Source organism: Microtus pennsylvanicus, chromosome 17 (genome assembly GCF_037038515.1).
Source record: "Microtus pennsylvanicus isolate mMicPen1 chromosome 17, mMicPen1.hap1, whole genome shotgun sequence".
In the NCBI taxonomy this organism is placed as follows: Eukaryota; Metazoa; Chordata; class Mammalia; order Rodentia; family Cricetidae; genus Microtus; species Microtus pennsylvanicus.
Genome location: NC_134595.1, coordinates 46287255 through 46309067, shown reverse-complemented (window position 1 = coordinate 46309067; position 21813 = coordinate 46287255). Strand labels below are relative to the sequence as shown.

General features: G+C 41.5%; 1 pseudogene; it reads right to left on the bottom strand.

Moving 5' to 3' along the window:
- Positions 1-2905: 2905 nt before the first annotated feature.
- LOC142836836 (POU domain, class 5, transcription factor 1-like) lies at positions 2906-5280 on the bottom strand (annotated as a pseudogene).
- Between the last annotated feature and the right edge of the window lie 16533 nt (positions 5281-21813).

Below are 21813 nucleotides of genomic sequence, written 5' to 3'. Positions count from 1 at the left end.
GGTCAACTTGGTTTGGGGGAGGGTTTATTTGGCTTACATATCCTGAATGACATCCTGTCATCAAAGGCAGTCAGGGCAGCAACCTGGAGACAGGAGTGGATACGAAGACAGCGAGGAGTGCTGCTTACTGACTGGTTCCCTATTACTTGTTTGGTTGGCTTTCCTAGAACACCCAGGACAACCGGTCCAGGGTGGGACCACCCACATTGAACTGAGCTCTCCCATAGCAATCGATTACTAATTAAGAAAATGCTCTCCAGGCTTGCCTCTAATCCAATCTCATGGAGGTATTTTCTCAAATGAGGTTCCTTCTCTCAGATGATTATGGTTTTTGTCAAACTGACAGAAAACAAGACAGCACAGCAGGTGCCAAGACTCTTCTAAGGTCATAGCCAAGGTATTTTTCCTCTGTTGAACATACAAATCACAAAATTCCACCACATTTAATACGATGTCTCATTGTTTAATGTTTTTCTGCATGGTGTCTAGAGGCGCCAACATGCAAAGAAAACACCGTTAGCCGTATAAAACAGATACAGAATACAGCCCCAGCACTCATGAAGCTGGGAAAAAGGAGATGCTTCTGGGAGTGTAATGCAGCACCGGCATAAATCTGTGGCTCCATGAGATAGAATAGGAAAGGATACAGAGCAAGTAGCAAGAATTAACAGAGTATCCTTATACAGACGGTGCCCTTTTCCGCCTCTGGGACCATGATTCTATACTGTCAAGCCATAGGGAGTTGGGTAAAGCCTGAGGACTATAGATGCACCATTGAATATCTGAGGTACACACAGCACAGAGAGATGGGCAAACTAGAAAGGCTGAGCCCTTGAGCTAAAAGCAATTTTCATCAGATAAAAGTCTGACTGGATAAAAGTCCTTTACCAGACCTTTCTATTGCCCCAGAACAATAGCCAACAATGCATATACAAAATATAAATGCAGAGGTAATTTCTATGGGGCCACAGTCTTTAAAGTAGGACACCCCCCCACACACACAGAAGGGTTAGAGCTCTGAGCTCAGACAAAGGGAATGGATTTTGTCTAGTGTGAAGGTGGGAAGTGGTAGTGAGGAGAGAGATGAAGGACAGAATCTGAAATGTTCTGGAAAAAGCCCGGAAATGCTTACTGGAGAATTTTTATTACATTTTCCTTATAAATGTCTCTCCCCATATCTTTGTAAAATTTTTTGTAGGATCTAAATGACTTGCAAATATACTTTGTGATTTTGTGATTGGATCTCTTTGAGACTTGGAATAATAAGCCACTGGTCTCACAGTAGCATGAGAAAGGATAAGGAAGACAAAATAACTCAGAGTAGATGTATCGTGTCTGGCCATGCCATTTTAGCCAGATGTCACCCGATGTCTACCCCCATGTAGATCAACTCATATATATTATTTCACTTAATCTTTACAAGGGTCCAGCAAGGCAGGGACTGGTATTCCCTCTGTTGGATATGTGTCATGATCTCCTTTCTTAGATAAGAGGCTGAAAGCATCTTCTAGGTTAGTGTTTATTTCATCACTTTAACCTATATTTTCTTTAAATTTAAAACTTATTCCTGGACAGTATATGTATAAAATGTATTTTGATCATTTCACCCTTCCATTATCCTCTTTTATACCCTCCCCCTGTTGAACTCTTCCTCTATCCAACAATGTCCCCTTTGCTTTAATAACGTCTTTCTTTGTGTGTGACCCACGCGTCTAATTAGGGTTGCCCATGTGAGCATACGTGGTTGACTATTTCCTGGAACATGGGCAACTCAACAGTAGTTACACCACGGGAGAAAATAATTCTCACTCCCCAGCAGCCATTAATGCCTTTGGCTCCTCAGGGAGGAGTGATGACGGGTCCCATCTCAAGCAGGTCTTCTATAAACAACCTCCACTGCTGTGCATTTGCCGCACATCCACAGGGCACTTTCTTAGATTGGTTCAGACCCCAGAAGTGCCGTACAGAAAGCACCTGAGGGTATTTGTTTAATTGGACTGAAGCGGGGAAGGAATGTGATTGATGTTAGAGGTCTAAGTTAGGTTCTCGAGCCTTGGTTGACAACTCAAGTTGGAATCTCATTTTTCATCATTGAGGTGGCTGACATCTTATATGGTGTCTTGCAGGAATATGTGCCTGACACATTATCTTGAAGAGCTGGCTATGATACCAAGGCTCAGGCTAGCGTGAGAACCCAAAAGCTAAAGTTTCTCTTGGAACCATCCTTCATTGAAGAAGCTGCTTGCCGCCGGGCTTATTGAACTCTGAGGCACATAGCTTACAAACACAATTTGTTATGATTTTGTGCATTTGAGGCGGGCCTTGCATAGTTCTCTAAGCCTTTCTCCACTGTGAGACTTAATGCTAGTCTCTGTTTATTTATCTTATCTAAGTTGTCAGGGATAGCATTGTAGCGCCTCGAAAACAACAGCTAAAGAGAGATGTGATAACCAACTCTCAAAACCCTGCCTTACTTTCAGAGTAATAGGAGTTCAGAACTGTCTTCAGTTTTTCTGAAAACTTAACAGAAACCACACATTTTCCCATGATAAGATCACCAGAGCAAACCAAAGCCGTTTATTTGCCTTTGGCAAGTTCTTTATTAGCTTAATGTGTTAATTATGTTCATCTCTTATTGACTGACAGTTCTGAAGAACAGTTATACGTATCTCAGAAAAGGAAATAAAATAACTGAATTATTATTATTATTTTTAAAATGTGTCCCAGGCTTTTTTTTTATTTAAGAACAAAATGACGAGTGTTGGGCTCAAGATCAACAGAATCACTGAACTTCATCTCTCCCACCTCAACCCTTTTGGGGCTTCTGATCCCTTTTCAGTAAATGAACTTAACCCCGAAGGTACGGGGGCTCCAGGTTCTCTTCTTCTACCTCCTTTCCTTTGCCTCAGCTCACATCATCCCTAGGAAGGGCTGGCGCTTCAGTTTGAATGCATGGGAGAGCTCTTCCTTCTCCTTGAGAATAGTCAAAGCTTGATAGCTTGTCCTTCTGGCACCGGTTACAGAAATATACTCAGACCACATCCTTCTCCAAGCTGCTGAGCGATGATGCTGATTTGTCCAACCACGGGTTGGGCTGCAGCACTGCGGAAACATGCTCTCCAGTTTTCCCCTCATACATTTCTCAGTGCTCCCCCGTTTCCCCTTGCTGACCTGCACAAGGTCTCTGCTTCGCATGCCCCCTAAGGGTTCTCATTGTCGTTGGTTTCCTCCACCCATATCTCCAGCTAGGGCTGCAGTTTGCACGTACTCTTGAAGCCCAGATGCAGGGCCTCAAAGCGGCAGATGGTAGTTTGTTTGTATACCTTTCCAAAGAGAACGCCCAGGGTGAGCCCATTCCTAGCTGGGTGTACCCCAAGGTGTCTTCTGCATCAACAGCTTGGTGAACTGGTCTAGTTCCTTCTGCAGGGCTTTCATGTCCGAGACTTCTTGGGAGTCGGTTCCACCTTCTCCGACTTCATGGCGCAGAGGCAGACAGCACAGGGCCCAGGCAAGGCCCCCTCTGAGTTGCTCTCCATTCCCCGCTCCCACCTGGCCCTCAGGTTGCAAAGTCTCCAGGCCAATGAGGTCCACAGTATGCCATTCCTCTACAGAACTCACATGGCGGGGAATAAGGGGCGATCCCCAACACCTCTGAGCCTGGTCCAAACCCTGGCCCAATTCCAGGCCCAACAGGAGGCCTTTGGAAGCTTAGCCAGATCCAAAGGTCCACCCAGCCTGGCTCCAGCCCTCCTGACCCATCACCTCCAGAAGGCAAAAATCTGAAGCCAGATGTCCAGCTACCTGGTAGGTAGGTACCCCAAGCAGGGATGCTGACAGAAGCCTGAATTGTTATTGTGTTGGCAGTTCTTTGCATAGGAAATATATTTTCAATCGAATACTCTTTGGGAAATACTTGTTGCAACATGATGTTAGGGAAGAACTTTTGAGAAGTTGCATGCATTCCCCTAACTTTCACTGAAGGGAACATTTGAGTCTGGAAGTTAAGAGGATCCCAAGATCAGCCTTGGGCCTCTCTCAGTGCTGTCTAACCCTTCTCCCTGCAGGGGGAGGTTTGTTACACTGAGAACATACCACCTGCAGCTTCTGTTTAATGCAGAAAATGAGTGCGGGTCAATAAAGAACAATGAAGCCCCTTTGTGATCAGCACATTAGGGCAGGTGATCAAAGGGTGCTTGATTGCAAAGAACCCTGATTGAGGTAGTTATAGGGACAACAACGGGAGGCCCTTGTGTTTGCTGGGAGCCTGCCAGCATGTCCTTTCTGGACTCGTCAACACGGCTTCATTAGAACACCAACACCTGCATTTCCTGCCTCATTTCTGTTTCTGATGTGCCATCATCTTGGTCTTTATGATACTGTTGCATCTGAGCCTCACTCTTCCTCCTGAGAATGCAGGAGCCTCAAACACAGAGGAGACCTCAGTAGAGAAAGCACAGCCAGTTTGCCTGGGTAGAGTCGCCACAGCTCACTTTTGAATGTACTTCTATTCAGTATTTTCTCCAGTGTAATAAAAGAAAACATTGGGAATGAAAAACAATATCCTTAGGAAGGGAAAGAAATTGCTGTTATTGGAACCGGAGCAAAGAACACAGAGAGACTGCCTGCCCTTCAGCAAGGCCAGTCTCCTGTCAACGACAGCTCATTCTTTAAGACGGGAATGTGGAGGACACATGACTTGTGTCTAGAGTGAGAGAAAAACACGTAGAGAACACGAATGCTCTGCGTGATGAAACAGAGGATGTAAAAAAAATATTGGGAGTGTGTTTTCCTAGTCTCTTGCTTCTGTTTTTGCTGAAACAAGCTCAAAGTCTATAGTATGAAATGAGAATTTGGGGAAATCTGGGGAAAAAAAATGAAAACTTGTAGCAGAACTAGTGTCCTGTTTCAAAAGAGCATGTGCATAGTGGTGTAGCCTCAGGACTACCGGGTGGAGTTTCCTACGGCCAGATTTTAAGAGGAGCATGTCTTGTCAGTCTCTCCTCTTGGATGCTGCTCCTCTCTAATTGGTCCATAAGCTACATCATACAGCCCCCTATCGCTGATGCTAGTCCTGTCTGATGTGGTCAGTGAGAGATGCGCTTTCTGTTCCTGCTTGGCTTGTTGTCGTTGTTGTTCACATGGAAGAAAGAAATGAGTGCTGTAAAATTTAGGAAACTTGAGTTCCGCCAAACCCAACTGCTTGTTGTCTGCTTTGTGGTCTGTCAAACTGTGAACAAGCTCTGACACAAATTCCCTCTGCTGCAGACCGGGCAGAGTCATTCACCCTGCTTCCCCACATTGATGGGCTCTATCCTATGCAGCCGAAACAAACATCTCTTAAGCGATTCTGTTATCAGGACAAGTTATTATCTAATGAATGGAAGGATGGAACAATAAGCACAAAGTTCTAGTTCTCTGTGACTGGAATACAAAAATAATAGGCTGCCTTCTAAAGTCATAAGATACGGCGTGAAAACATTTTTGTGAAAAAGCATTTTATGAAATTTCGAGTGGATGTCAAAGCAACAACTCTATACTTTTAGAAACCAAGCAGATAAAAACGAAGTAGATAAATATCTGTAACAAGTTGTTGAAAGAAAAATTAATAGTGAGAAAAGGTAAAATCCAAGAGTAAAGAAGTCTAGAAAGGCAACTACAGTAGTGAGAATTAATTTAGGAATGAGTGTATGGTAAAAATGGACACTACATTTAAGAAAATATTGAAATATTACTGATAGAGTGAGCAGTGTGTCAGTGTGCTGACAATGAAACAAGGCCAAGACATCAATAGAAATGAACAAAAGGGCTGAATTCAGGAGAGAATTATTCTATGCAGATAACATTAAGAGAAGTAGTAAGTAACTGGGAGAGGAACTGTGTCATCCCAATAATATGGCTGCAAAGTCATATATGATGTATTGTTAGAAATATGAGGAGCAAAATTGTGTGTGTGTTTGCATGATCCTAAAATTAAATTTTGGAAAATAAAGACACAGAAAATGTAAATAACTACACAGATTAGATTTATTAAGCTTTGTATTCTCAAAAATTAAATAAATTTTACTTCAAGTATATTTACAGTAGGCCCTTTCACACATAATCAAAATAATAAATTATAATTCTTTGTAACAGAATATTAGAAAATCATAATGTAGCACAAATAGAAAAATATAATATGAAGTTGACAACTGGATACCAAGATGCTTTCTAAATAAATATGTATTTATAGATAATTCTAAGAAAAATCTATAATATCCCTAAAAATACGGTCAGAAAATATGGCCTTAAAGGTTTTTGACATTCAACAATAAAATTTAATTTTGCCTGTAACTACAAAAGCAAAGCTTTTGAGAAAAGATTTCTAAGAAAATCTAGGAAGTCTGTGATTCTGATAACAATGTGATATTCCGTACTTCATTGTTAATTCTGTTCTTTCCACAATCCTTGCAGACTCATTTGCCAGTGAGTCACAAACGCATTCAGAACGTTACACAATCCTTGCAGAATATCTTCTGAGAACGAGACACGTTGGAACAGTTGAGAAATTTGACTCGACACTTGCGTTTGTGTCAGGAAAGTCTGTGGACCTCCTTCCATGTGAGCACTCTGGACATCCTCAGGAAGCTCTGTGGGCAGTACAAAGCCACAGAGGGGGCGGGGGGAGATCACAGTAACAAAGGAACAGCTGTGGCAGGACTCAGGCCTGGGATGTGGTGGGCAGGTCCTACAGTGGAAGAACCCCAGAACTGCACTGCTGGGTCAGTACCCTTGCCTGATCCTCTACCTATCCTGCGTGGATGCTTTGGGGAACACAGAGCAGTGTTTAAAGCCTGGGTCATTGGCTGTGTGACTGTAGACTCCTCTGTTTGTACTTTACCCTTCATAGAGGTAAAAATAGTGCCTGGAGGGTTTGGGGAGATTCCCCCACAGGCATGAGGACCAGAGTTCAAATCCTCAGCACCCGTAAATCTGGGTATGGTCAAAAACTTCTGGAACTCAAGGGTGTGTGATGTGGGGGTTAGAGAAGGGAAGATGTCTAGAGCTCATTGGCGGGCAAGCCTAGCCAAAGAGGTGAGCTCCAGGGTTAGTGAAGGGCTCTATCTCAAAAGATAAGGTGAAGAGCAACTGATAAAAATACCTCTGTCCTCCGCACATATGAACACTCCTCCACATGTTCACACATGTTAATATTCATCACACACACACACACACACACACACACACACACACACACACACACAAAATACCTGGAGTTATTGATGGGACTAATGAGATAGTATATATACCCATTGTGTGTAGCTCAGTGTCTGGAAAATTCTGCTAGGAAACCTTGACTTCTATTTGTTGCGATGCATCTGCTAGATGGTCTATCTCTAGCTAACCATAAGCCTCCCATTTCTATCCCCACGTCACGCACCCTCGAGTTCCAGAGTTTGGACACAACTGTTAATCTCTCAGATAATTGGGATGGATTAGTTGGGTTCTTCCACCAGGCTTAGAAATTTACTGAGACAATTTTGTCTAGTCTAATGCCGAGACCTAAGAGGATTCAAGTCAGACACGCCTACCTGTAAATCAATTTATAGCAATGCAATCAGGAATATTATTTACCTCTCTCCTTTTCGTCACTGACATCATGGTGCTGATAAAGATCTGTTGCAAAGCTTCCTGGAGAGGGTGGCTGTGTAACGTACCAGTAGAATGATGCAGGGAAAGAGTTCAGTAGAAGGCAGCCATTGTTAGCTGAATCCTGACATAGAGCCACACTGTTGTGGACTTTTCTTTCTTTACAGTATTGTCCACACATACTATCTTTCATTTGTGTTGGGAATTCAAATATTTTTGTAAGATGATTATTTTGCTACGAGGTAGGTTTGGAATTTTGAAGAATCCTAGCGAGATTTTTATTTCATCACAAAATTTGTAGAGCCTATTTCTTATCCATTGAAGTCATGTCTGGAGGAGGAGTAAGTAGGTATTAGGCAGCAGTGAGGGTCAAAGATGAGACAATCACTTGAGAAATGCCCTAGAGTTGAAAGAAACTGAGCCACTAATGGAAAGACAGGTGGAACTCTCTCAAAAGATGGTCATGTATTTGGAATTGGTCAGTTTCAAGAGAACATCTTAAAATGTATGGTACCACCCACTAACTATAAGGCAGCTAGGCTTTCAAGCAACTGAAGATTTGGTGTTTCTTGGGATGGAATAGCAACTCCTTTTTAAATGTTTTATCTGTCTTATACCAATGTATCAGATGTCTGCTTGATTGTCTGTCTGTCTATCTATGTATCTATGTATCTATTTATCATCTGTCTTCTACCTATCTATAACCTGTCTTCTACCTATCTATTATCCATTCATCTATCTATCTATCTATCTATCTATCTATCTATCTATCTATCTATCTATCATCTTCTACCTACCTATCTACATATCTATCTTTTAGTATCTATTGATACATTATCTATCTATCTATCATCTATCTATCTATCTATCTATCATCTATCTATCTATCTATCTATCTATCTATCTATCTATCTATCTATCTATCTATCTATTTATCTATCATCTATCATTTATCCATCCATAATCTATTATCTATCTATCTATCTATCTATCTATCTATCTATCTATCTATCTATCTATCTATCTATCTTCTATCTATCACCTATCTACCTATTTAGTATCTATCTATCTATCTATCTATCTATCTATCTATCTATCTATCATCTATCTATCTATCTATCTATCTATCTATCTATCTATCTATCTATCTAATCTTTCTATCATCTATCTATGCTAGTGATACATACAAGTGTTAGTGATATGTGTATATATTTATACTAACAGGTTATGATCTAAAATAACACCCTTCCACTCCCACACTTTTACCTCTCTCCACCCTTCTTCACACACTGTACTTGGAGAGCCCCAAGGGGAAAATCCTGCATCAGTTGCTCCAAGTATAAAAATAGACTTAAATGACGGTGAAAACCTGAAATTGTCACAAGACTTAAGGAATTAATTTTGTTAGCATTATCGATGTGCCACATTATATTCTTTTAATAGGATCATTAGCCAAATGATAATAAAAATAATAAGTAAAAAATTAAAGCTAGAACAAAGCTTGGAAGTAAATGAACCCAGATCATCTATTTCAAAGATGATGAAAATAAGCCTGAGAGGGGTTAAGTGACTTTGTCAAAGTCACTTGGCAACTGAGTAGTAGGCTGGGCTGGTCCCCAATCCTGGACTCTGAACACATCGACACATTATCATTACAGGCTAAAGTTCTTAATCTTCCTCGGTTTCATGATGACATCACAGGACACTGATCATCTGGGGGACAAGAAACACTTAGAAAGCTTATAAGCTCATGTGAAATATGTTGGAGGGAAGAAAGCAAGGACCCTGCTTATGTGCTCTTGTCCTTAATCATGAGCATTTATGGTGAGCAGTTGGAACTTCACGATTGTGACATGAAGCTTAGCTCTTAAGGTCAATAACTCACCAGAGAGTAAAACCATAGAAACATCATCACTATAACCTTTAATTCAGCATAGTGTTCTAAAATTTGATTTTCAGATACACTGAAAAGTCACATAGCAAGAAGAGAATATCCCTAGCTGCATGTAAAGTCCCTCTGGGAAAAGCCAGCGGGACTCTCAGCTGGGACTGCAGCTGTTTCTGTAAGAACACAGAGAGCCCGTTGCCTAATCTTGTAATGTGTTGTTAGGAGAAGAGAATGAAATCTTACACAGAAATATTTTTAAAGATTTTAAAAGCACAGAACATTTTGTTTATTTCCAGACACAGTGGGACTGTTTGGAGGGATCTGGTTTCTAGAGGGTTTTGGGGGGGTGGGTATCATAACATATCTGTATGATTTTGGAGTCTGAACTCCTAGCTACTAGAAAGTGGCAGATTATAGACAACTGAAGCACAAATAAAAATCACCTATGGGCTACCATCCCCCAAAGGCATCTCTGACTATGGGAGCCTTGGCCCTGACTGCCCCTGGAGTGGTGAGTGTCTGGGTTCATGGATAGCCGGCCCTGCTCTCTAGACCCTAGCTCCCAAGACACATCCCACACCCTACCCCCACCCAGCAAAATCCCAGAGATCTGAGAGCTGCCTCCACACACCCACAACCATTCTCTACTGCATCTCTGACCACTGGAGCCTTGGCCTTAATTCCCCCTGGAGAGGTGAGTGTCTGGGTTTCCAGCTAGAGGACCCTGCTCTCCAGGTCCTAGCCCACAGAGGAACATCTTATGCCCCACTCCCAACCACCAAGCTCCAAAGATCCAGCCCCCCTACTGCACCTATGACCACTGGAGCCTTGGCCCTGATTGCACCAGGAAAGGACCGCACCCCTCCAGGGCTGTATCAGTGACTGCCAGAGGCCGGGCCCCACCTGCATTAGGAGAAAGAGTGAGCACCTAAGCCACAAGCTTCACCTGCATCAATTGGAGGAAGAGAGACCCCCTGAAGCACAGGCCCCATCTGCATCCCTTGGAGGAAGAGATGGGTAGGTGCCAATGGAAGAATACATTCAACAACCTAAATAGTAATATGGCAACTCCTGAACCCAGTGATCCTACAAAAGGAGGACCTGAACATCCTAACCCAGAAGAAGCAAAAAAAAATTTTTAAATATAACTTTACGAAGGTGATAGAGACCCTTAAAGAGTGTAACCGGAGACTGTGCTTCCATTTCTCAACTACCGAGACCCAAATAATCACACAGAAACTATATTAATTACAACACTATTTGGCCAATAGCTTAGGCATATTCCTAGCTAGCTCTTTAATCTTAAATTGACCAATTTCTGTTAATGTATATATCACCATAAGGCTGTGGCCCAAGGTAAGTTTCCAGCATCTTTCTCCTTTGACAGTTACATGGCGTCTCTCTGACTCTGCCTTCCTTCTCCTTGCATTCAGTTTAGTTTTCCTGTCTAGCTCCATCTATTATGCCCAGCCGTAAGTCAAAGCAGTTTCTTTATTAACCAATGGTAATAAAACATATTCACAGCATACAGTGGGAAATACCACATCATCAAGAGGAAATGAAAAACTCCCTTAAAGAAATGGAGGAAAAATAAACAAAAAATTGGAAAAAAATATCAATGACCTTCTTAAAGAAAATCAAGAAGAGCAAGAAAAAACAATCAAGCAGGTGAAGCAAACAGTTCAAACAATGCAAGATTTAAAAATTGAAATAGATACAATAGAGAAAATACTGAGGGAATTCTTGAAATGGAAAATCTGGATAAATGAACAGGAACTACAGATACAAGCATAGCCAACAGATTATAAGAGATGAAAGAGAGAATCCCAGGAGTTGAAGATATGGTAGAGGAAATAGATACATCGGTCAAAGAAAACAAATCCTTAACACAAAACGTCCAGGAGATCTGGGACATCAGGAAAAGACCAAATCTTAGAATAATAGGTATAGAAAAAGGAGAAGAACTCCAGCTCAAAGACACAGAAAATATATTCAACAAAACTATAGAAGAAAACTTCCCCAACCTAAAGAAAGATATGCCTATGAAGGTACAAGATGCTTACAGAACACCAAATCGACTGGACCAAAAAAATAAAAAAATCCCCTCACCATATAATGATCAAAATACAAAATATAGAGAATAAAGAAAGAATATTAAGAACCACAAAGGAAAAAGGCCAGTAACATATAAAGACAGACCTATCAGAATTAAACCTGACTTCTCAGTGGAAACTGAAAGTCAGAAGGCTCTGGAAAGATGTGCTGCAGATATTAAGAGACCACAGATGCAAGCCCAGACTACTATCCCCAGCACAGCTTTCAATCACCATAGACAGAGAAAACAAGATATTTTATTATAAAACCCGATTTAAACAATACCTATCCACAAACTCAGCCTTGCAGAAATTCCTAGAAGTTAAACTTCAACCCAAGTAAGTTAGCTGTACCCATGAAAACACAGGCAACAGATAAACTCATACCTCATACCAACACACCCTAAAGAAGGTAAACAAACACCACCAGTGAAAAATAACAGGAATTAACAATCACTTGTCATTAATATCTCTTAATATCAATGGATTTAATTAACCTATAAAAAGACACAAGTTAACAGAATGGATACAAAAACAGAATCCATCCTTCTGCTACATACAAGAAAAACACCTCAAACTCAAAGACAGACACTGCCTCAAAGTAAAGAATTGGGGAAAGATTTTCCAATCAAATGGACGTAAGAAACAAGCAGGTAAACCTATCCTAATACCTAAGAAAATAGACTTCAAACTAAATCAATCAAAAAAGATGGAGAAGGACACTTTATACTCACCACAGGAAAAATTCATCAAGATAAAGTCTCATTTCTGAATATTTATGCCCCAAATACAAGAACACCCATTTATATAAAATAAACATTACTAAAGCTAAATTTTACATTAAATCCCACACACCAATAGTGGGAGACTTCAACACTCCACTGTTACTACTGGATGGGTCTGCTAGACAGAAACTTAACAGAGAAATAAGGGAACTAACATGTTATGACTCAAATGGACTTAACTGACATCTATAGAACATTTTACCCAAACACAAAAGAATATACCTTCTTCTCAGCAACTCAAGGAACCTTCTCTAAAATTGACCACACACTTAGTAACAAAACAAACCTCCACAGATACAAAAAAAACTGGAGTAACCCCCTGAATCTTATCTGATCAACATGGCTTAAAGTAAGAATTTAACAATAGCACCAATTACAGAAAGTCTACAAACTCATGGAAATTGAAAAACACTCAAATGTATCGCCCCTAGGTCAAGGAAGAAATAAAGAAAAAAATTAAAGTCTTCCTAGAATTCAACAAAAATGAATGCACAACATACCCATACTTATGGTACACTATGAAATCAGTGCTAAAAGGAAAGTTCATAGTACAAAGTGCCTACATAAAGAAAATGGAGAAATCTCACACTAGTGACTTAACAGCACACTTGAAGACTCTAGAACAAAAAGAAGCAGACTCACCCAGGAGGAGTAGATGACAGAGAATAATCAAATTGAGAGCGCTTGAAATCAATAAAATAGAAATAAAAACAATACAAAGAATCAATAAAACAAGGAGGTGGTTCTTTGAGAAAATCATGAAGATAAATAATGCCTTATCCAGACTAACCAAAAGGCAGAGAGAAAATGTCCAAATTAAAAAAATCAGAAATGAAAAGGGGAATATAACAACAGACACTAAGGATTTCCAGAGAGTCATTAGGTCATACTTGGATAGCATATGCCCCCAAATTGGAAAATCTAAAAAAAGAAAAAAATTCTGGGTAGGTACCACATACCAAAATTAAATCAAGACCAGATAAAAAAATTTAAATAGACCTATAACCCCTAAGAAAATAGAAGTCATCGAAAGTCTTCCAGCCAAAAAAAAAATGCCCAGGGTCATATGGTTTCAGTGCATAATTCTACCAGAACTTCAAAGAAGAGTGAATCTCTATACTCCTCAAATTGTTCCACACAACAGAAACAGAAGGAACACTGCCAAACTCTTTCTATGAGGCTGCAGTTACCCTGACACCCAAACCACTCAAAGACTGATCTAAGAAAGGGAATTACAGATCAATATCCCTCATGAACATTGATACAAAAATATTCAGTAAAATACTGGCAAACCAAACACAAAAACACATAAAAAAATCCACCATGATCAAGTTGTTTTCATCGTAGAGATGCAGTGATGGTTCAACATATGAAAATCTGTCATTGTAATCCATCATGTAAATAAACTGAAAGAAAAAACATATAATCATATCATTAGATGACATAATTGAAAGGATAGGTTTTTGGCACAAGATACCCAAGACTAAGTTCTCAGCACAAAGGAGATTTATTTGTTCCAGAGGGATAGAGGGCTGGGGATAAGAGACAGACACAGGGAGAGAGTAGATGAGGGAGAAGGAGAAGGGAAAGGGAGAGGGAGAAGGGATATTTTTCCTGGATGGACAAAGGATTGCCTCTGGATAGAAAGGAGACAGATGTGGCCCATATGGCAGTATATAAAGATAAAAGGTAAAACCGTGTGTTAGGATGAGGTGTTTAATTTTGGTTGGGCAGGTTACTTAGAACAGCCACCAGGGGCTTTGGATTACTGAACTTCAATACTTTAATAGTTAGACCCTGGTAGTCAACCTCAGGGGGAGGAAGTGGCCAAATAAGGGAATGGACCTTGGTGGCTAGCTTTAAGAATGTAAAGAAAAGGTTCTTGGCAAGGAAGGGGCACTATGGGAGAATGTCATGCCAGAGCCATTTTTGCCATGTCCAGGCTGTCTAGAGCTCCCTCCTTCATTAATAGGGCACTGTGTCTAGCTTCTCTTTTGCTCAATCTATGATTTTAAAGTCCACCTATGTTGTTGGCTAAACACGTCTCACTTTGCATTGCCAAGAACTAGTCCACTGAAAGGACATACCACAGCTTAGTAAGTCATTTGTCTCTTGGGTATTCATACTTGGGTGGCTTCCAATTTGGCCAGTGATGAATATAGCTACTATAAATACTTGTGGCCTTGTGTGGCATATGTTCTCATCTTTTTCTTGAGTAAATACCTAGAAGAGGGATTGCTGGGTCATATGATCAGCATATGTTCAGTGTTATGGAAAACTGCTAAGCTACTTTCTGAAATAGTTGTGACATTTTATATTCTAAGTGGTGACATGAAAGAGTCCCAGGCAGCCCACTCCTTTTTGCTTTTTCCTTTTCTTAGATTCTCAAGAGAGAGGCTTAGAAAATTGAATCTTGATATCTTTTTTTTTTCATTTTTGGTTTTTTGAGACAGGGTTTTACTGTGTAGCCCTAGCTGTCATGGAACTGGCTCTGTAGATCAGGTTTTCCTCAATCTCAGAGATCCACTTGCCTCTGCCTTTTGAGTGCTGAGATTAAAGGTGTGCACCATCGAATCCAGCTATCTTTTCCGAGGATGTCACACATACTTGTACTGTGGTTGTTATACACAGAACTGGTGATAGGCTACTCCTTACTCCTGAAGTAAAATATGTTCACATTTTACCTTGTGATTTTTTTTTTCTGTGAGTCGCTGATTATTTAACAGTGTGTTGTTCAGTTTCTAAACATTACCAAACAGGTTAGAAGGCATTCTGTTACAGACTCGTGAGTCAATCTTGTGTGGTCAGAGAGTCACTCTCTTTAGAGTCAAACATTGTGTTGACTCTCAGTTTTCCATGCCACTCACATGCAGGAGACCAGAGACTCGGCGTGTTTTGGTTTGGGTTTTGCTTTTAGCATTATTTCCATTTTTTTTTAAATTACCGAGGAGCTGGAGAGCCTGTGTGGGTGTGTGCTTGTAAAGACTGGACACTCTACCGCTGTACACGATGCTTTGCAAAATACACTGGGCTCCAGATCGTTTTCTTGTAAGGGGTAGGCTTCTTTTGGGGCATGGGGTTGAAAAAATCTCAGCTCTTCTGGGCACTCAAGATCTTCAAAGGTATTGAATTGTGTCCCCAAGTTCCAGCCTGTCTTGTTTTTTTCCCCCATTTGGGATTTAAATTTGACAAATCCAGCATCACCTGGAGTGGTGATGTCATCCTCCCCTGGGATACCATTCTCTTCATAGTGAAGTTTTGGGTGGACCCTTGGGTTTCTGCACACATGAGAGGCTCTGAAGATTTTATTTTATTTTTTTTACATGTATGTAAGTATGTGTGTGTGTGTGTGAATGTGTGTGCATGCATGCGCATACGCATGTGGAGGCCAAAGACATCTGTGTCTTCTTTGATGATTTTTCTTATTATCCATTTATTGAGGCCTCATCCATCATTAAACCCAGAACCTGCCCATTTGGCTAATGAAGCCAGTCATCTCCAGAAACTGCATCTGCCTCTTTCATCCAAGAGCTGGGCATCTAAACTCTTGTTCTCAGGCTGTGTTTTGCCCACTGAGGTATCTCCTAAATCTATCTATCGATCATCTATCTATCTATCTATCTATCTATCTATCTATCTATCTATCTATCTATCTATAGTTTTGTTTGTTTTGAGAGATGGAAATTGAACCTAGGGCCTTACAAATTCTAGGCAAAATCTTTATCACTAAGCTGAGATCCTAGTCTCCCCTTCTACTTTTTATACATCCTTGTGACTTTTGGGAGGAAGCACAGGGACTAACAGTCTGGCCAGGTGTGCCAGCCCCAGGTCTGCACAGCATGGTGGAGTCCAGAGGTTCTGAACTCAGCGAAGGTTAAGGGTCAGGAAAAATCCTTCTCACGGTGGAGATGTTTCTTCGAGATGGCCTCATTTCTACAAGTTGTACCAACTCATTTCTTGCAGGTTTCGAAATTAGTAATTCTTGGCTGTGGTGGTAGAAGTGAGAAGAAAGAGAGAAAAAAATAGAAGCAAAGAGAATTTTTTTTTCCTGTGTGAAACCAGCTCAGATGGAGAATGGATGAGGTGGTGGGGGGAGAGTCTAAATTGTAGCATACCGTGATCTTCTGTGGGAACATATTTAGGTTCAGTTGGTCAGGACATGGTAGAGAGAGAAAAAGTGATCTGCCAATACGTGGGTGTTCAGAGCGGCCCTTTTCCAATTTACATGTGGTTACTGCGGACTAAAGCATTGTTTCCCATTCACTCCCAACTTGCTCATCTCTGCACAAGTCCTATTTATCTACCCAGTAGGATGATGTTGCTCCCTTTGGTCCCCAGACGGTGGCGCTATTGAGAATTAGCTTATTGAAAGGCGCTAACTTCCTCTCTGGATCAATCCATCCATAGAGAATTTGCTCTTAGTTGCTGGAGCCTGATTATAGGAAAGAGGTCACTGCGTGGTTGCCTTTGGAGGGTATATCTTATTTCCTGCCATTTCTGTCTCTTGCTTTGCTTGCTGGCTGCATGCGGTGAGCTGTCTCTTTGTAGGGATCTGAAGAACGCAGGGGCCCGGTTTACGTTTCGATGACATGGCTCTGACAAAATATCCGATAATGAGTCTGCTAAAACATGACTGACCCAGGATGTCCAGGGGACCACAAAATAAACATCAGTGCAATCTGTTACATAACCTTTTGGCAGAATGTCATTTTTGTGTGACTTTGAGTAAACGTAGCTTTGAGGTCTAAGTCTTTACCGTCACGTTTGCAGGCCTGTCTGTGTGCACTTTTTCTAGGCATGTGTGTGTGACCTGTGCACCAGTTCGTATGTTCCTGTGCCCAACGGTGAATAGCCTGTGTGCCTGGGAGTCTGATGGCAGCTGCCTGTCTGGCAGCCTTCATCTTGAGTCAATAAAATATGTCTTGGCTAAGGTTTCTTATTTTCACTTGCGCCTCCCTGGCCTCCCATAACCCTCTGTCTTTCTTGGCATCAGAGCTTGGACCTCACAGTCTTCTACCACAGGCTCATATTACTGTGATGTTTTGCCTTACTCCCGGCCAAAAATTATAGAGCCAGGCAGGGACCACAGACTGAAAGTTTGGAAACCAGGAGCCAAAACAAGTCTTTGTTCCTTTAGGTGAGCAGGTATTTTCCTTACATGATGGAAGGGCTGGCTAACACAGACGGGGCATTTCTCCAGAGGCTGTGGGAAAGGCAACACGTAAAAGAACAGGCAATACCACGTGGACCACAAATCATGCCAGAAACTTAATCCTTTTTTACCATTCTTTGACCAAGACTCATCCCACTTACCTTCTTCCTTAAGAGCAATTTTCTAGACAGTTAAACTCATGGGACCCAGAAGCTTGACCCTCCCATTAGAGACTAAGAGAGAAGTCTTGCTGCAGGGTGCTTGGCAGAGCAGAAATGAGCCAAGAAAGGAAGGGTCTATCTGGTGGACTTCAATTATTGACAGTTCTTTTGTTTTTATTGGTTGCTGGGAAATGGTGAGATGGGTGTGAGGACTGATGGGAATATCTCCTGCTGGTGATGCTGTCCCCATTGTCTTTCAGCATCTGACAAACCACTCTGACACCGATGGACTGAAAGTCTCTAAGTTTTGTGCCCTGATTCAATGCCATGACTTGGGATGGTCACAGCTGAGCAGTTCTTGGGCTGTATGCCGGAGGTCACTCTTGTGACCACTGTCTTCTCATACCTGGAGCTGTGTATTCTAAGTTGAACTTAACACACATGTTTAGCCAGCAGTGCTCTCTTTGGACCTGGCCTCCCTCTTGTTCTCATCATTGAGAGGCTCATCTTGGTTTCCTTACAGTATTGTTGTGGGTTCCAAGAAGGCGAGAACAGAGCTGTCAGGTCTTTGGGGCCCTATGTCTGGGCATCCCATACATGCAGCCCTGAAGCTGGTCAACTAAATCACATGTGCAGCACAGAATGAAGGAGAGTGAGCTGATTCCACCTCATGGAAAGATAACAAGCATGGCAGTCTGAGTATGGGTCCTTCCAATCTCACGGAAAGTGGGACATTGTACCCCAGGGGTCTGTAATCCCAGTCTACACCTACAAGGAGACAGGATGTAGAGGCAGAAAAATCCCCAGAACTTTGAAGGGCCAGTTAGTTGACTTCCACAGCAGCAAGCAAGATAGACCTTGTCTCAAAAAGAGTGAAAGATGAAGACCAACACTCACAGTTTCCCTCCAATTCTTTTACATGTATGTTGTAGCACACACATGCCTCCACTGACATAGGCACATATCACATACACACTACACACACACACACACATGCACACACACACACACACACACACGATTCTACCTATTAATGTGAGAAATCAGTACGTTCCAATGCTCAGGGGCATGGTTCTCTGGGTAGAGAGAGACTGTGGCCATGTTTGGAAGTTACCTGTCACGTGATCAAAGCCAACTCTAGAACAAGGGAATCATAAGTAGCTGTGCTTCAGCATACACATGAACCAGTCCTTGATTTTTAACAGTGTTTGAAAAGACAAAGAATGTGTGCTTCCTCTTAAAGGAAGAAAGGACCATCTTAGTGTTCCAATAAAAACCTGCCACTCATGTGGGCACAAAAGCCAGTGGCTTTGTCACTATGGGGAAGTTTTAATGGTTTAATACATTTTATTAAAATTTTTAAGATTTTTTTCTTTTGGTTTTTCGAGACAGGGTTTCTCTGTGGCTTTGGAGCCTGTCCTGGAACTAGCTCTTGTAGACCAGGCTGGTCTCGAACTCACAGAGATCCGCCTGCCTCTGCCTCCCGAGTGCTGGGATTAAAGGCGTATGTGTGTATACGTGGGCTTCTGTGTGAGTAGATCCCATCTGTATGTCTAAGGAGGCCAGAAGGAGGCGTCAGGCTCCCTGGAGTTGAAGTTATAGGCAGGGGCAAACTCTCAAATGTGGATGCTGGGAACTGAACAACTCACATCTTCAGAGAGAGCAGCAGGTATTCTTAACTGCTGAAACATCTCCCCAGCCCCTGAATTTCATGATTTTTTAAAAATTCATATCTACAACTGTTTTAGTACCTTGGAAATGAGGTCAGCAAAATCCCAAGAAGGGCTTTCTTAGGCTCACTCTTGCTAAATATACATAGAGCCTTAGTAAATTTCCCTGACATCTGTTTAAATTAGAACTGTGAGTTAACTTTCAAAGGGCCTGGCATTTTAATTTGAGAAACTAAATGGAATAGTGAAATCTACCAATATTTCAAGTGGGAATGTCTTAACCCCAGGAAGCACAGGCTACTTCATGAGAATCTTCTCACTCCAGAACAAAATGGGACAGGATTATAATAAGGACACAAACTGATGGTTTCTGCAAAGCTCCCTCGGCAGGGCAGGTTACATAATGCATTACAATCCTAAGTATCGGGCCATATTATCACTCTCTTATAGTTAGTCTTCCGAGTTTCTGCAAGGCAAATGACTCACTAGGGCTGCATAGTTATAAGGCCAGGATTCAACTCGAGTCTTCCCCTACCTTATTTCTGATGTTTATTCTGATTCACATACATTTTATAGATGCGCGAACATTATCCATTTTATTTAGCCTACTTTAAAAACATAATTGTTTCCTACATCCTTCTTAGCTCCCACACTTCACAGCCACGATCTTAGTCATTGCACGGTATGTTAACACGCCTTTGGTATGTTGGACACGTTTGGTATGATGTTTCCTCGTTATCCTGATGTGACCATCTAGGTTGCTTAGATTAGGGCTTAGAACTCTGAATTAGATCAGTTTCGGTTTAGCAAAATTGCTAAATGTGTTTGCAATGATCTTGAGGATCACATTTCTTTTTTTTCTCCCTTTGTCATTTTCCTTGAACTTGTTTTTATTAGCATGATGAGACCTGCTTAGATAATTGGCAGTGATTAAATACATGAAATTAGACACGTACTTATGCATCTGACGTTTTCACTCACAGCAACTGAGCACCTTTTGCTTACTTCAGGCGTGGTTCCTTGCCAAGAATGAGCCTGTTTGCTCCTCTAAAGTGCATGTTCTGAATGACCATATTGAGCTAGCTGGCATAGAAGTACAGGGCCTTGCTTGGAGGGATCTACATGCACATCTCAACTCTGGCCAGTAGATGGCTCTGTTTCATTCACCCTTCTTGCAGGTTCCACTTGGAAAACCTAAGTAGTGGGAGTCGTCCCTTTTGTCCCCCCCAGCATCCCATACCTGGCCCCTCGTCTCTCCAGCCACCTAGTTACCCGATTCACTGCCTAGGGAAAGTTGGGACAAATGATTTGGGTATAAATACATCCTCAGCTTCACAAAGTAGGAAGTGGTGGTGGCTGAAAGCATTCTCCCAGAGCCGAAGCCTCTTTTTCTTTAAATAGCTCCACGCTCACAACTAGAGGCTGCATTACTGAGTCATAACAATTAATTACATTCGAAGGTGAGAAGACGGGGATTTAACGCTCTAATGCGATTTGAATTTAGGCTGTTATCTCATCCCACTGCTATTTAAAACAAAGTCATTTTCCCCCTGTGGAAGTATCTGCAACCAAGGATGGTTTCGAAGCTTGTCTAAAGACATCTTTGGCAACTGAAGATTCCTATTTTAGCTGCCTGAGGGGTTTCATACGTACCTTTGGAGTAGCTAGATTTTATTAAATGAAGTGCATCTCTCAATTTGGGGACGTGATTAAGGAGAAGTAGGAGATCAGAAGGATGTGTTTTATCAGGGATTTTCTAGGTGTTAAGAGTATGCTGGGGAACTAGTTATTAAAAAAAGGGAAAAAATTCTCATCTGAAAATGATAGGAACCAATCATATTAGCAAAACTGGGAAAGTACATTTCCACACAGGCCTGAGGCACTTACCTACACAGAGTGAGCAGCTTTGTATTATTTTATTTTATTTATTTTTTTAAAGATTGATCCAGACAGAGTAAGGATCTGGGAGTCAGGAAAGACTGAGAAGGTCCAAGTTAGCAGGAGAGCCATGTGGAGGTCTGGTGAGATAAAAAAAAAAAAAAAAAAAAAAAAAAAAGCTTGTGGCAACCCTGTGGCTTTGCTATTGGCTCAGTGGGACACCTGAGGCCCTGGGTTTACCTGAGACATATATTGTATAATGACTTCAAGATCCAAAAGCCTGGAGCCTTGGGTCTGAATAGTAGATGCGCCCCTTACGTGGCTCCGTGCACCTTGGGAAATGAGGCATGTATCCAATCGAGGAGTAGATTCTGGAATACTTCGTTCTGTGGGAAGCACTCTGCTCCTCTCCCTTCAGGAACTGATGTTGACTTCACATAGGCGATTAGGCTTTGTGAGGTCTCATAAATGGTTTTACACCTGCTCTGCTGATTTCTGGATCTTCCATTGCACTGGTTTGGGGCCAGGTTCTCCATTCTCTCTATTCTGCCTCAGAAGCT